This window comes from Corvus brachyrhynchos, unplaced genomic scaffold (genome assembly GCF_000691975.1).
Source record: "Corvus brachyrhynchos isolate BGI_N302 unplaced genomic scaffold, ASM69197v1 scaffold53, whole genome shotgun sequence".
In the NCBI taxonomy this organism is placed as follows: domain Eukaryota; kingdom Metazoa; phylum Chordata; class Aves; order Passeriformes; family Corvidae; genus Corvus; species Corvus brachyrhynchos.
This window is the reverse complement of record NW_008237681.1, coordinates 239,932-254,890: the sequence shown is the minus strand read 5'-3', so window position 1 is coordinate 254,890 and position 14,959 is coordinate 239,932.

Sequence of the window (14,959 nt, the reverse complement as noted above, 5' to 3'; positions counted from 1 at the left end):
TTTTATTATCATTTTCTTCACAAAAATGTCTACACAGGGGCAGTCTCATTTTCCACACAAGAATATATCTAATTCTGACATCCATCTGTCTGGAAATCTTTTTTATTATATTTGTCACAGCATATTTAGAGGTAAACTTACTCTGTGACATTTCAAGATATAACAGCATTTTCTCATGCACACTAATGAAAATCCTAAAAATCTCCTATACTATGTTGAGAATTTGTCCTAAATCATAGATACGACGTTTTTCAATGTATTTCATGCTAATTTTCATTTACTTAATTCATAATGAATTTACTTTCATTCACTTACTTAAAGATGGCCAGAGTTGAGGTTGGAAGGGACATCTGGAGGTCATCTTGCCCAAGCCCCCAGCACAAGAAGGGACACCTAGAGTTTGCTGCCAAGGCCCATGTCCAGACAGCTTTTGAATATCTCCAATATGTGAGACACCATAACGTAACCTGTGCCGGTCCTCAGTCACCCCCACTGGGAAAAAGTGGTTTCTGATGTTCAGAGAGAAACTCCCATATTTCAGTTTGCGCTGTTCTGTCCTGGTCCTGTCACAGTGTGCCACTGCACAGAGCCTGGGTCTATCCTCTTTGTCCCTTCCCTTCAGTTATTTCTATGCATCGGTGAGATGCCCATGAGCTTTCAGGATGGCTGAACACTCCCAGCTCTCTCAGTCCTTACTCATAGGAGACATGCTCCAGTTTCCTAATAGTTTTCATGGCATTTCTTTGGACTCTCTCCAGTATGTTCATGTCTGTCTTGTAATGGGGAGCCCAGAAGTGGACACAGCACTCTCAGGTGTGGCCTCACCAGTGCTGAGCAGCGAGGAAGGATCACCTCCCTTGACCCGCCTAATGCATCCCAACAATAAAGTAGCTTTTTTTGCGGCAAGGGCACATAGCTGGCTCATGTTCAATTTGGATACCATCAGCACTCCCAGGCCTCTTTCTTCCAAGCTGCTTTCCAGCTGGGTGGCCTTCAGCATTTATTGGTGCAAGGGGTTGTTCGTCCCTACGTTCAACATAAGCCAGCAGTGTGCTCTTGCAGCAAAAATAAAAGAGTAACATTTCCTTGGGCTGAATTAGAGTGTTGCCAGCAGGTCAAGAGAAAAATATAAACACTTCAAGGGAGGGTATTGGATCCAGTATTAATCAATGGGACACATTGCTTATTACCGGCCTCCAACTAGATTTTGTGCCACAGATCACAACCCTCAGGGCTCAGCTGTTCACTCAGTTTTCAATCCCCCTCATTTCCAGCTCATGTAGCCCACACTTCAGCTCTTCTGTGAGCCTCTCTGGGGAGGCCTCACTGAAGTGAAGGTACACAACATCCACCGCTCTTAAGTGTTCCAGAATCACAATTTCCTCTCCTATTCTTTTATTGTTTATTTACACATCAATATTCTTATTGTGCTGTGGTTAATATTTGTAAGAGAGAGTAGGTTAGACATTTCACATTTATCAATTAGTTCATTGCCCCCGAAATCAGTGACGCATTACTTCTTACACACTAGATCAGGAATCAGCCCCTAACACTGGGAAGAGAGCTAGAAAAACACAAGAGCGACCAAGATCATGCATTCTTTTTTATTTTGTTAAGCTTTTTTCTTTAAATTCACTTCTTTGAGGTATCCTTGAGGAAGTGTCTATGAGATGTCTGAAAGAACAGAGAATTATGGGCTGGTAATTGGATTGTCCTGTACCCCACAGTCCTTGAAAAAAAGAAACAAAAGAGCAGGACATGAAAAGCTAAAATCACTAATAGAACAAAAGAAGGAGTGTTGACACAATAAAAGACTATTCAAAGAGAACAGCCTTCACTGCTACTCAGCTTTGATTAAACCCCAGGGCAGGACCATCTTGTTCACTGAATGAACCAGGGGGTCCTTTGGAAAAAAAAATGGGAAAGTTTTGATGACACAGAACTAATTAAAAACTAATGGAAATCATATACCAAATAAGAAATCATTAAGAGCAACTTAAAACTGTAGATACATATTTTATCCCAGTGCAGTTTCTTTCTTTCAGACAAACTTAATATTCAAATTTAGGTATGTTTACAAATGATTCACCTCTTTACGTGAACATTCAAAATCTTCTAAATAATCTTCCTCTAAAATAAGAGTTAAATTTCTTCTTTTTAAAGATATCAATTCTCAAAGCAAGATTGTCATAGGAGACAAGTATGAAATCTCAAAGTAAAATCCGTCTTTCAAAGGGTAAAAAGTAGTACAGTTACATAATTCAAAAGGTAGAGTAATAAAATAATAATAACACTGGCAACTTCTTTCTAAAGATCTCAGAAAGCTGTACAAATATTGATGTAGATGTAAGCATTATAATTTATATAGAAATTAGGAAACAGTTTCATTTTCATTTCAGAGATAAAAAAAGGCACACAAAGGTTAACTATTTAGCTCAGGGCCACTGTGCTTGGCCACTGTTTTAAAAACATAACTGAAAATTTCTCCAAAGTCAGATGCCTGCTTGCTGGATTGCATTCCATTCAGGAGTACCGTCTATCCAGAAAATAGATCACTTTGTGCCTTACATTGACAAGCAAAAGAAGTTACAAACTTGTCAATACAGTACCTCAGTAATAGAACATATCATATACAATATGGAACAAATGAAAAGGTAAAGTTCTGAAAATGGGTTTTTTCATTTTCTTACCTGCTTTTGTTACTGTAGACAAGAGTGAACACGGTTATGTAGAAAGACTTAATGACTTGAAGAAACACAGGACAGAATCACCTGGATAAAATTAAGTTCTAGTTTAAAAATGTGGCCGATAATGAATTGAGAGGAAGAACATGAACACTTACATGCACTTATTTTTTATCAGTGCAGGACTGGATCCATTCTACAGCATTTCAACCCAAGGTGAGAAGTAATCAGATTCTATCCCACATCTCTAATAATGGGATAACGTGCTCACAGGGCAATACTGCAACACAATCAGCAACATTTAGAGACTTGCTTCTCTACAGAGAAACCATAAAGAGAGTAATCCACTGGCATTATGCTGAGATATTTCAATAGAAAAAAGGAGAAATCAAGTAAAAATGAGAGGTGAAACTCTTGTTTTATATGGTATTAGTGACTATTTTTATCTTTAAACTAGGATAAGGGGTGAGGCACACCTAATGTTGGTTACTAATCTGTTTGTTACCATTACACTGAATTTAGTAGTTTATTTAACAATCAAATAATTTCAATCTCATTTGAATGCGACTGTGACTCCTAAACCTAATATGGCATTTGTATGAATCCAATCTGTTGCTGAAGAAGCACTGCTTGTTCAGGTGACATTTGTGTGGAAGTAGCTTTAAATTTACAATTCTGTTATTTCCAAAATGTCATGTATTTCTAAGCAACAAGAAGAAAACCAGATCCACGTGATTGTGCAATTTTTCCCAGTTACCAGTCCAAAATACAGTGAGAAGATAAGAGATGCTTGGCACAGCCTGAGCACTGAATATCCCAGGACAATTCGGATGCTATTGTTTGAATGGTTTTACCTACCATCAGTGATGAACACACAGTTCTTTCTAGCCTTATAGACCATGTGTCCTGGTAGCTACTTTGTATTGCAAAAGAGCTAAGTAATATTAGAATGATTCAGTAGAAAATGTTTTGATTTGTTTTAAAGATAATGTAAAGTTTTGACAGATCTCATAAACCAAAGCCAAAAGGGTCTGCATTTCAAAAAGCTGTACCAAATTTTCATTTGCAATAACGTCAGTCTGTTAATCTTTATATCAATTCTTCATTTCAGCAACACATGTAGAAGATAAACACACCCACATACATTCCTTTTCTATCATTTTTAGCCATTCACCTAACCAAAAAAGACAGATCCTGAAGTGCACTGCAGTTGGAATTACATAGATCTTAACAGATATTTTGATGGCCAGATAATAAGGAATTAGGAAATAGAGCTATGAAGGCTCTCAGTGTAGAAATTTGCAAATGGAGAGGCTTGGTTAAGGCTGTATCAGGAACTGTGGGAGGGGAGGTTAATTTTTTTTTTAATTTGCCCCAAATTAGAAGAGGTGAATTTGTATCTTAAAAAATAAACACCAATTCAAAGTGAATTTTTAGAAGTTCAATACACTAGATGTTTTCCCTTGTGTGTTCTAAATGCTGTACAGATTCTCCATCATCCTGTGTTTTCTCAGTTCTCTTATTTATTCCTCAGCAGAACAGTGTCAAGGCAAATCATATCAAGACACCTCCACAGAAAAAATGACCCTGTATATTCAGAAGATATTAATAAATGTTACAACCTTGATTTATACAAGGCGGGGGCAGGGATTTTTTACATTTTGCACACAAAATTGCAGTTTATTATAAAAATTCCAACTGCTTTCCATCTTTATTACCTTTTGAGAAAAATCTTAAAAGGATATCTCAATGCATTCCTTTTTACGAGCTTTTTCATAATGCTAAGGCAAGAATATTCTCATTTCATTACAAATGAAAAATAATTTGGATCATCTGAGACTCCAAGCCCACACAATCTACTAGAGAGAAATCATATGAGAAAATGGAAAACAGGAAACAACTTCTGTATCAGAGCTAAAATAGATGGTATTTAGAAACAAGATAAAATCAGGTGTTTTACTTCAGATTTCATGGAAGTGGGTATATTTTCTGCACAAGTTACAACATCATTAATTTACACAATATTCAGAAGCCGGAATTCTGAAAGAGAAGCATGCAAGAAAAAGCACCTCCCAATCAACATCCTGCCAATTAAGGTAATAGAGCTTTTACTATAGCTTACGGCTCTATAGAGCTGATAATTAAACCAACTTATGCTCCTGAACTGTTAGGCTTTCATATCTCAGATAAGTGCCATCAACTGATGATGGGAGAGCTGAGTCTTTGTCTCTGCACCTGGAAAGCTTTCACCCAGAAGACACTTCATGAAAAGGAGTGTATTTCTGCAGAAAGTTCTAGTTTTACTAGGTGACCACATTTTTGCAAAGGAATGGTTCAACAGAAAATTCATTACCCAAATATTTGAGCATCCTTACAGAGATGAATATATTTTTCTGATACCATTGTTCTTAAGTGTCCTTCCACAGAAAGATTGTAATACACTCTTAATCAAACAGTTACCTGAGACAGACAGAAAGACAGACACTTTAGGGAATATGATAACAGTGCACAAAGAGGACTTAGGAGCCTGCCTAGGAGTCTATATAAAGCAGCAATCAATTATCCACAGTATGTGCAGCACACAGTTTGTAGATGGAGAGTTCGTAGCAGTACTCAATTTGGTCATCTATGGTCCCAAACCAGATCTCTCCATTTTTTGAGTAGGCTGCATGGACAAACAAGTCTCCCAGTCCTGAACAGTATATACTGAATCCGTCCTAACTTTTTCATTGTTTAAGATGCACCACAGGCCTCCAAATCCTTTTTTGCCACCTAATTGGAATGGTTAAGACTATAATGTCATTTAATGAGTCCAGAGACTATTCTCTGGCTGCACATCACACAGCATTTGGCTCTGAGTCCCTCTGGGCCTCATAAACTCCCCTTCTGACCACAAGACATAATTATTTTTTACTGTTTTCTTTTTAGCTCGAACCACCTGAAATAACATGTGAGCTGTTAATACAGCACCTCCAGTTTTGGTTGTTCTCTGTCTGCATAATTCTAAATCTAAAAATAGGACTTAAATAATCCATAATGTATGTCACAGTGAAAGAGCAGGCAAAGGAATGAGTGGGTATTACCATATACTACTGCTGTGGCTGGTAGCTGTACTGTAATTAAAAATTGTTAATGGTTCTATTATAAGTGTCTAATTCATAGATTTTATCATTTAACCTTAAAAGATAATGCCTTCATTTTAGTTCATTTACTTGGGCGAGTAATCCCAACTTGTGAAAGGAGTCCTCTTAATGAGTCACATCAATAAAGAATTGGTCCCAAAATGAGAATAATTTTTACAGTGTAAACTTCAGCTGAAAGCTATATTTCTTTCTTTTCCCCCTCTACCCCTAAACATAAAAGAACAGCATCATCTGAACCAAACATGTAGATGCTCTCAGTTAACCCTGTGTTCATAATGAAATAGGAAATTTATCAAGTGAGCAGTCATAGAGTTGTGATTTCTTTTGAAACAACCTTTTGAAATGTAGTTGAGGCATTTATCTGTGCTCATGACCAGTGGTCATTGGTCTTCTAAAGCAAAATCCAAAAGATCTGATTGCTAATCTTGCATGAGATGCTGAGTTTATACTCACACATAATACAACCCCACAATCACTTCAAATCCTGTAGTAATTAGTCACATCCAAAAGAAATGTTTGTCCCTGGATAATGCCTGCATATCATGACTTTTTGTTGGCAAATATGAGGCTTTTACACATGCTATGAATGTCCATTTGATCATCTAAGACCTCATCTTTTCACAACTGTCAGTCCCTCTGAGTAAAAAAGAAATTCAGTCACTTTGGTGGAGATCTTATCTGTGTTTTTTATGCTGTGGGATTTCCCAGAACCATGAGGTACCCCTTGCACTTGACACTTCATGTTCTGTAACATTGCATTTTTTCCCACAACATTATTATTTTAGTCACCATGTCACTTTGTGTGCCAGTGCACCAACAGAGGTCTTGTGTCACTTAGCATAGCACCACATGGAAGTGCTAAATCACAGTGAAGAATGATGTTTCTGTGAGGGACATGAACTCCAGGCCACCAAGGCAAATAAAACAATCCAGTTTCTTCTGCTAAGGTGTACAAGAGATGTGAATGTATATTGCAGAAGGTAGGAAAAAGTTTATGCATCAATTCTGGTGACAGAGGGGTGCGACGTTCAAGGCACTACCAGTGCTACAGGGCTAGTGCAAAGGCAGCCAAGTCAGTAAGAGTTCTGATGGTTTACCTTGCTTTGAGCTGCTTATTTTAACGGGGATACTGAACTCATAAAACTAGAACAGGGCTTGTAAAGGCAAAGTTTGAGCCTGATGAGCTAAAATCCTTCTAGGACAAGCCAGTCCCCCAGCTCAGTCCTTTTAGCACTGCAGGAAGCTGCTTTTATCCACACATCAATTTCAGATAACAAAGAAGTTACAGGACAAAAGTTAAACATTTAAAAATCACAAGAAACCACAGATAACACTTCAGCAGTGGAGTAGAACAGAAAACAACATAAAGGAAAGTTTGACTCAGAGCGGAAAAGGCCAAGACGAGAATGAGCAGAAGCGCTTAGGTGTGCTAGCAACAAAAATCTTGCTCAAGACAGCAGACATGGATACATGGATAAAAAAAAAAAGTAGGTTAGGCAAGTCTTTGAAAGAAAACTTTAACACCATTTAAATTCCAACAGGTGCTTAAAAAAATTTAAAAGTCCAAAAGCCTCTGGCTGAGACTCACAGGAATTGAGGAATTAATTTTATTTATATATGTATATATGTATATTCACTGAGCACCAAAGAGGCTTTGACAAAAAGCTAAAGTGTGTTGGCTTTAATTATTGGAAGTTATTCCTGGTGCAAAGACTTTCTTCCAAATCTTTGATTACAAAGGAACTGGCTGAAATGCTCTCAGAACTACCATATGATGAGAGAATACACCAGTGGGGTGAATCCTTTGGAACAGTCTTGAAAGTCCCCAAGATTAGCAGCTTCCCTGATTAGTGACATAGGGTGAAAAACAAGTTGTATAGATCCAAAACTAAATTAACGCTCTCTCATGCTACAGAAAGGGCACTGATTTTGACCTGGAAGCAAAGGCTGGATATTGGGAATGCAAGTGTGGGATAGTACTGACCACAGAGGAGGTAGAAACAAAAGAGAGGGGCCTTCTACAGCATCTATCAATTTCCAAGCTGGTATCCTGAAAGACTTAGCACATGAATTCACATGGAAATACTTTCAATAAATGTCTCAAATTGTCATATGAACAGGTAGCAGCAATTACTGAGCTTGTGTTTATAAAGCAGTGAGGCAGAAAAAGTGATCCAGTTACTGCACTATTTGGACCTCAGTGGAACACAGTGCTTTCAAACAGATGATGCTGATAGACAGAAATAAATACAAAATTAATTCAAGGGTGGATAAGTCCAGACTAAACTTGACAGCATTCTTTTTTTAAAGAGAGCTGGCTTTAAAAGAAAATACTTAGATGTCCTCTGTCCTGACTACAGTAAAATAGATGATACAGGGCTATGTGGGAAGTTATTAAACAATGCCAGAGAAGAAAGAGGTAAAAGAGGAACTGTTAGACGTAAAGGAAAAATGGAAATGGAGTGTTGGGTAGCTGACAGTTTGAAAGGGGCACTTCGACAGTGGAAGGAGCGTAATGGTACTTACTCAAGGATCAGTTCTGGGGTTAGTTCTTCCTAAATTTTCTTTCATGATCATGGCATATAAATAAGTGGTATGATGGCTCAAACAAAGAAGCATTGTCAATAGAAAAAAAAATCAAGTCACTGCAGATTAAAATTGGAATAATTTGAGGACAGGAGTAATGGAAAGAAGAGCTTGGACTAAAACACTGTTTACTTGAGGACCTAATTGCAAATGTTGTTTACAGTAAATTTAGGAAATTACTAGTGAAAAATAACTGGAGAAATGGACCTATCTCGGCTATGACACACAGATTTACTAGGGAACAGAATATCCTTCCTCTCTTGCACCACCATTTGTCTGAGGATAAATGTACAAGTACAGCACACATACTCCCACTGCCTGTGATGCAATTTCAGATGTTCATCTTAATAGACCCCCAGTTTGTGACAAGAATGAAGGCAAAGTCAGGATGTATTTTTCAGGTATTTTCTGTGGACACAGAGAACCATGTGTGCCATTATTTGGCATTGGTAACCAGTGAAATTCTGTATTGCCATTAAATAAAACGAAGATCAAGTGGAGAGAGGCTACTAGGAAAAGAGGCTACTAGGAAACAAGATTATGGTTGGTGTAATAGCAGAGCTCAGACACTGAAGCTGCAAATCTTGGCCAATTCCTTTTCCTTGAGCATCCTTTGTTAGTCTGTTTCTATTGGAAGCAAAGTGACAGTTCTGAACTAGAAGCAAAAATCTCGGGGGGGGGGGGTTGTCTCAATAGAGCACAGATATCTTAACAGGCTTTTTCAGAAAAGATTTGCATTTATATTTACAGGTTTATGCAAAACCAAGATTACAGACATAGAATAGATATTAACAAAATAACAACTCTGTTTGCATGGTTTGTCTTTCATGCCACTGTAAAGGGTGAGTTGTACCATTCTACACTCAAAGGAAGAACCAGTAATTTCCAAATAGCTCACTGCTGCATTTTAACTGGTTTATACTTCAGACTTTTTGCATTTAATCAAAGTAACAGTTTGAATCTGTTATCCTGTCCTCTGTAGTAGCCACGGGCAGATAATTCATGCAATTTTCTTCCTTGATAAGGAACTGTTTGATACCATACTGATGCATAAAGTTCCTTCCTCACCTCTGATGGGCAGAAGTTAGATTATAACCTGAAAACGTAGATCCCAGGTAATAGCCATTCTTTGAATATTTCTAATACAAGCTACATTACAGTTGTCACGCACTAAACATCACTGTTAACTGGCAGTACTCATCTAGAAACATGGACTACATATGACTTGTCAAAACAACTGTCAAGTCTGTCTACTCTCTTCTCCTATTATTCCTGAGACACAAGTGAGGAGGGAGCTGCCAGATACCTGAATAGCTCCATGCCCAGACTTCCTTTCCATCAGCCCAGCACGTGGTAGTCACAGAAAAATGAGAAAATGTTAGTGAAAGGCTCCTCTGAAAGCGAACAGCAGGGACTGGGATAGATCAATGATTCTGGAGGTGGCAGGGAAAAATAGCCAAAGCTTTCCTCGATAGATATGGCCAAACATATGCTGCATAGACAATCAGCAATATTTCCATTGCTTCAGGGAAGCACCACTTCTTGCAAGTATACACAACCTCATTGATTTGGGCATGTTCAGTAAGCCCAGTTCCACTAGGACTAATCAAATTAAGTGCAAATCCTCTGGTCAGTCCATTAGGTGTTGGGCACGTGACTATGGAAAACAACATGACACATGACCCAAGTGCTTTCTTAAGAAGCTGTGCAGCCAGCTGTATCAGAACAACTGTGCAACACCAACATAAATAAATAATGGCAAAAAAAAAGATTGTCCACATATTAAAGTACCAATCTAAAATTCAGTTTTGCTCTACATGAGATTCTGTCTGTGGTCCAAGGCAAATCATCTAGTGTTGCCTCAGTGCCAATTCTGTTCAGTAGATTAGTGGAATCATAATACTTTTCTGCATTAGAAGCCTTTTGTAAGGATCAATACATTAAGGATACTTAAATATTCAGATCAAATATTATTGGATGATTAATCAAGTTAGCAAGAAATGTCAGACCCTTTTACTAATCCCATGAAGTTCATAGCCTCAGATCTTGAGGGAATGATGCCACATTTGTGTAGAAAGGATTTTCTGCTATCAGTTTAAAACTGAAAGGCTGTGATTTTATTGTGAACCCTTTGTTCTTGAGTTCTGAGACAGTTAAATCGGTGCACTTCCTTGACCTTCTCTAAACCATTAATAATTTATACACCTCTTTCATTCCACCTCTTATTCATCTCTCTTGTTACGTAAATACCCTAATCTTTTTAATCTCTGCATGTATGGAACTCTATCCATGCCTCTGATCCTTCTCATTACTATTCTCTATCACCTATTTCATTTATGGCCTAAGTGAAATAAAGTGACCAAACTGAATGAATAGTCCAAATGGAAGGTTAGTATTGTTTCATGTAAGATGCCTACAATACATTTGATTTACGTCATGATATTTTCTTTTTTTTTTTCCCCTGTGTATGTAGGTGTTTTCAATAGGAAGGCCACAGTAACAGCACAGTCTTTTCTCTGAATATAGCTGTGGATCATTTAGGATTTCCCAGGCTGAACAAGCAGGTCTAATAATTTTTTTCCACTGTCCACTAATCTTTTCTTACTTTATCAGCTGCTGTTGGAGTACAGGCTTCCAAACTGTAGCTCCCTGCTTCCTGCACCCTGGTGTTCTCTCCATTTTGCTCTTAATTTATTCTGTCTCTCCTGTGTCAACACAGCTTTTCCTAAGCTTTGCTCAAAAATCCTGGGGTATCTTCAATTTTATTTGTTACTCAAATATTTAGTATCCACCATATCTTACACTGCTGCCTTATGCCATTGTTTTGCACGAATCGAAACCTGACAATCTGGGCACAACGAGAAGACCTTCACTCACCCATTTTACTGTTCTGTGTTTAGCTTTGCATTCCCTTATCTGCTCACATGGACTCCCTTGCTTATCTGTTGGGATCTTTTCCTGTCTGCCTTCCTTTCTGTTTTGCATTAAATCAACAGTCTCCTGCCTGTCTGTACAGCACACCAACTGTGCTGTACCATCATTTTGCGTTACCCATGAGAAGGTGCCTTTGTGCTCCAAGTCCTGTTGATGCCAATTTAGTTAAATCCAGCTGCTGCACAGTGAGGACTACTTTTTGAGTACAGTAATCTCAGGCCAAACACGTATTTTGCAAAACACCCCTGGAGCTCCCTAGTCAGAGCTCTTGCCTGCATGTCCTTCACCAGGCACTTCCCAGAAATGTGTGTCTTGTCTTACGGGTGACTGTTACCAGAAGTAAAATCTATTCTCACCTTCTGCCAGAAGTCAGATGGGTAAAGACTGTATCACATATTGTCTTTAAATTCATCATCCAGTCACATACATGCCCTCAATTAGATATTTATGTTTGCCAAGCAGGCAGGCTCTCTGACCGGACTTAGTGATGTCTCTCAATTCATATATGAACTGCTGTCCATTTCATGCCAACTGCTAAGATTATGACTCAATTCTCTATAAAAAAATTGTCCCAGCCACATAGCTCATCCATCATCTCGTAAGAAATAGCTTCATGCATTACATAGTCCTCACAACCTGGTCAATGCCAGAGTACAAACTCTTTCACTCATGAATCCCCACTTAGAGTATAGAGTTACATTGAGAGAAAGAGTACATACACATCTCAAGAAAAGAAGCAAATATTATAATATCGCCCATTGCTGGAACCCATCTCACAGAGATGTGTGCATTGTGTTCATGAAAGCCAGTTCAGCGTCAGCTACTAACAGTGACTCATGCTCCACCCTCTATAGTTCTGCAGTCTTCACAACACCCAACTTGGAATGCAGCTTTTCTGATGGGATGCTCACACGGCTGGTACATAGAGGTGAGCTGGTGGAAACATTTGTTTGCAAAAAGCTTGGTCCATGACTCTTTCTTAAAGCCATTTTTTTGTGTCTCTTGATGCTAACAACTTCTGCGAGCTAATACATTTAGCAACAACAAAATCCTTGCCTTTCAGCAGAACAAGTACCTTAGGCAAATACTTTGGCTATAGTACTTTTATTCTTCAAATGTTTGTTCTTGGACCCGTGACTCTTCTTACACAGGACCACTACGTATCAAAACCTTTATCAAAGGCAATTTGTAAAAGCATGCAGCATCTAGAAAGACAGTTACTCATCCTCATTGTCCCCCCTCATATACATCAATCTTACATATTCCTAATAGCATCTCAAGGCCAGACCACTATTTCCTAGAAATCTACAGAGCTCCGTTACTCTCACCTTCTCCTTGACCATGTTTTCGTTAATATACTTTCCACAGTACTTGCTCATAATTTGTTGCATTTTCATATTACAGACTCATGTTGCTTGTTCCCTGATGCCTCATTTATCTTCCAGAATGTTATCAGTACTGCTCTTAGGACTTTTTCTTGTGCATGTTTCAACTGATGCTAGAATTCCTTTGAAGACAGACAGATACTTAAAGCTACTTGTGGCCAGCCCAGTGCTAACAGTAAAGGTAGTTGCCTTGCCTTATTATTCGAAAACATGTACTTGGCTTCACCTAAAACTGTATTTTTATCCTAAAGCAGATCCTATATCCACAGTTTCTGGATAATAATGATGACTTATTTTTAGTGTGACTTCAGCACAGGTTCTGATATTACCTGAATGTTACCTCCCTCATATCTTGTGGAGCTACATTACCACTGTAGGCTGCTGTAAGTAATTACTGTACACAGTGTGGTAGTTGGTATGTTTGCCAATTCCTTTCTATGGGGAGTTTAAAAACATTTCATTGTCTCATATAGTAAACATGGGGATATACTTCTAAAACAATGCTGCACTGTAGGTGTCCTTTTCCTTGAAATATATTTACATGCTGCTAGACAATTTTCATTTCTCTTTTCAGTCAAGGACTTCATTGCTGTTCAACAGTGGGAAGTACAGTCCCATTTGAACTACTGGAAATTCTAACAAATAACTTACCACTGGAGGAGGATGTGTTTTTACAGACAATATGTACTCCCTTCACTGACTTCAGAAAGGTTTTACTACCTTTGATCACTCTTCCTAAATCTAACCACTTGCCAGTCTCAGCTATCAGCTGGTGTTACAGTGCAGCTGTAATGTAATTGGTTGCCAATCTAATAACATATCTTCAAACATTATTTGGCATGAATACATATATACATATATATATTAGTTTGGGGGTCACTTACACGTGGCAGGCATCTCTTCAATAGGCTTCTTTCATTAGCCATACTGCTGCTTAACACTATGATTTAAGTTTCAGGTTTGGGATAAGAAATATTTCTAGTCCTTATACCTGTCCACAGACTGGGCACTAGGTTTTTCTGCTTTTCATGCTGCTTTCTGATGTCTGCCCTAAATCACAGTATCAGCCTCAATGTCTCCTAATTCCTCATTTTCTTTATTGTAAGCCAGTAGGTTGGTTTGGACTTTTTTCCTAGTAGCCACTATAACTTTGATACCTTCCCAGGAGAATGCAGTGACCATGGTTAGGGGAAGCGCTGCTGTTCCTGTTGCACTGGATATATGTTTCTTGACAGTCTTTCCTGTAAGAAACTTGTCCGCCACATACAAATCTGTCATTAACAAGGAATCTTTAATGTTTCCAGAGCTTCTGGGGCTCCAAGAGTTCTCAGCTCTTCTTATAATTATTTCCTCTTCTGCTTGGTTTTAAGTAGAAAATAACAAGAGACACAACAGTTTCTTGTCCATGATCTCCTTCTGTGGGGTCACATTACTCAATAAGCACTTTTATCAGTCTTCCCAGTGTTTCAGACACAACAGCATCTTATTTGTGTAGTGGTTTGGTCCAAAATACTCATTACTGTTTATCTGCTGTGAGATAAGAATTAGGAGAAATGCAAAGCAGGCACCAAACTTGAAAGAATATAAAGAAGTTTATTAACAGACCTAAAAGAAGAAAAAAAAATTATACCACCTTCAGAACTCTCCTCCTCCCCCCACCTTCCTCCCTTCTCCCACTGACAATGTGAAAAGACAACCCTTAAGATGTTCAGTCTGTTTACCACTTCCATAATAACCTTGTTCAGTCCATTTAGAAAGAGAAGTCTCTTCTTGCTCATGCTATGAAAACATTATCACAACGAGACAGCCGCCCACTTCCAAATATTGTTCAGTCCATTTAGGAAGAGGAGTCTCTCTGCCTGCGTGTGAGTCCTTTCCCCCGACTTGCAGCTTTTCCCGCAACTGCTTTCGAGGGTCCACTCTTGAAGTTTTTTGGGGTACAATTTTAAGGTTGAGCCGTTCAGAAACAAAAACAGAGGCCCTTCTCCTTCCCTGGGAGCAAAGGGTCTTCATCATCTTCATCGTTAGGACTATCTCTGGGAGCATCTCTAGGAACTGAGGTTTTCTCCTTTCCCATTTGGAGCAAAAGTCCTCATCTGGTTCATCTCTAGGGACTGAGGTTTTCTCCTTTCCCGTTTGGAGCAAAAGTCCTCATCTGGTTCATCTCTACGGACTGAGGTTTTCTCCTTTCCCATTTGGAGCAAAAGTCCTCATCTGGTCCATCTCT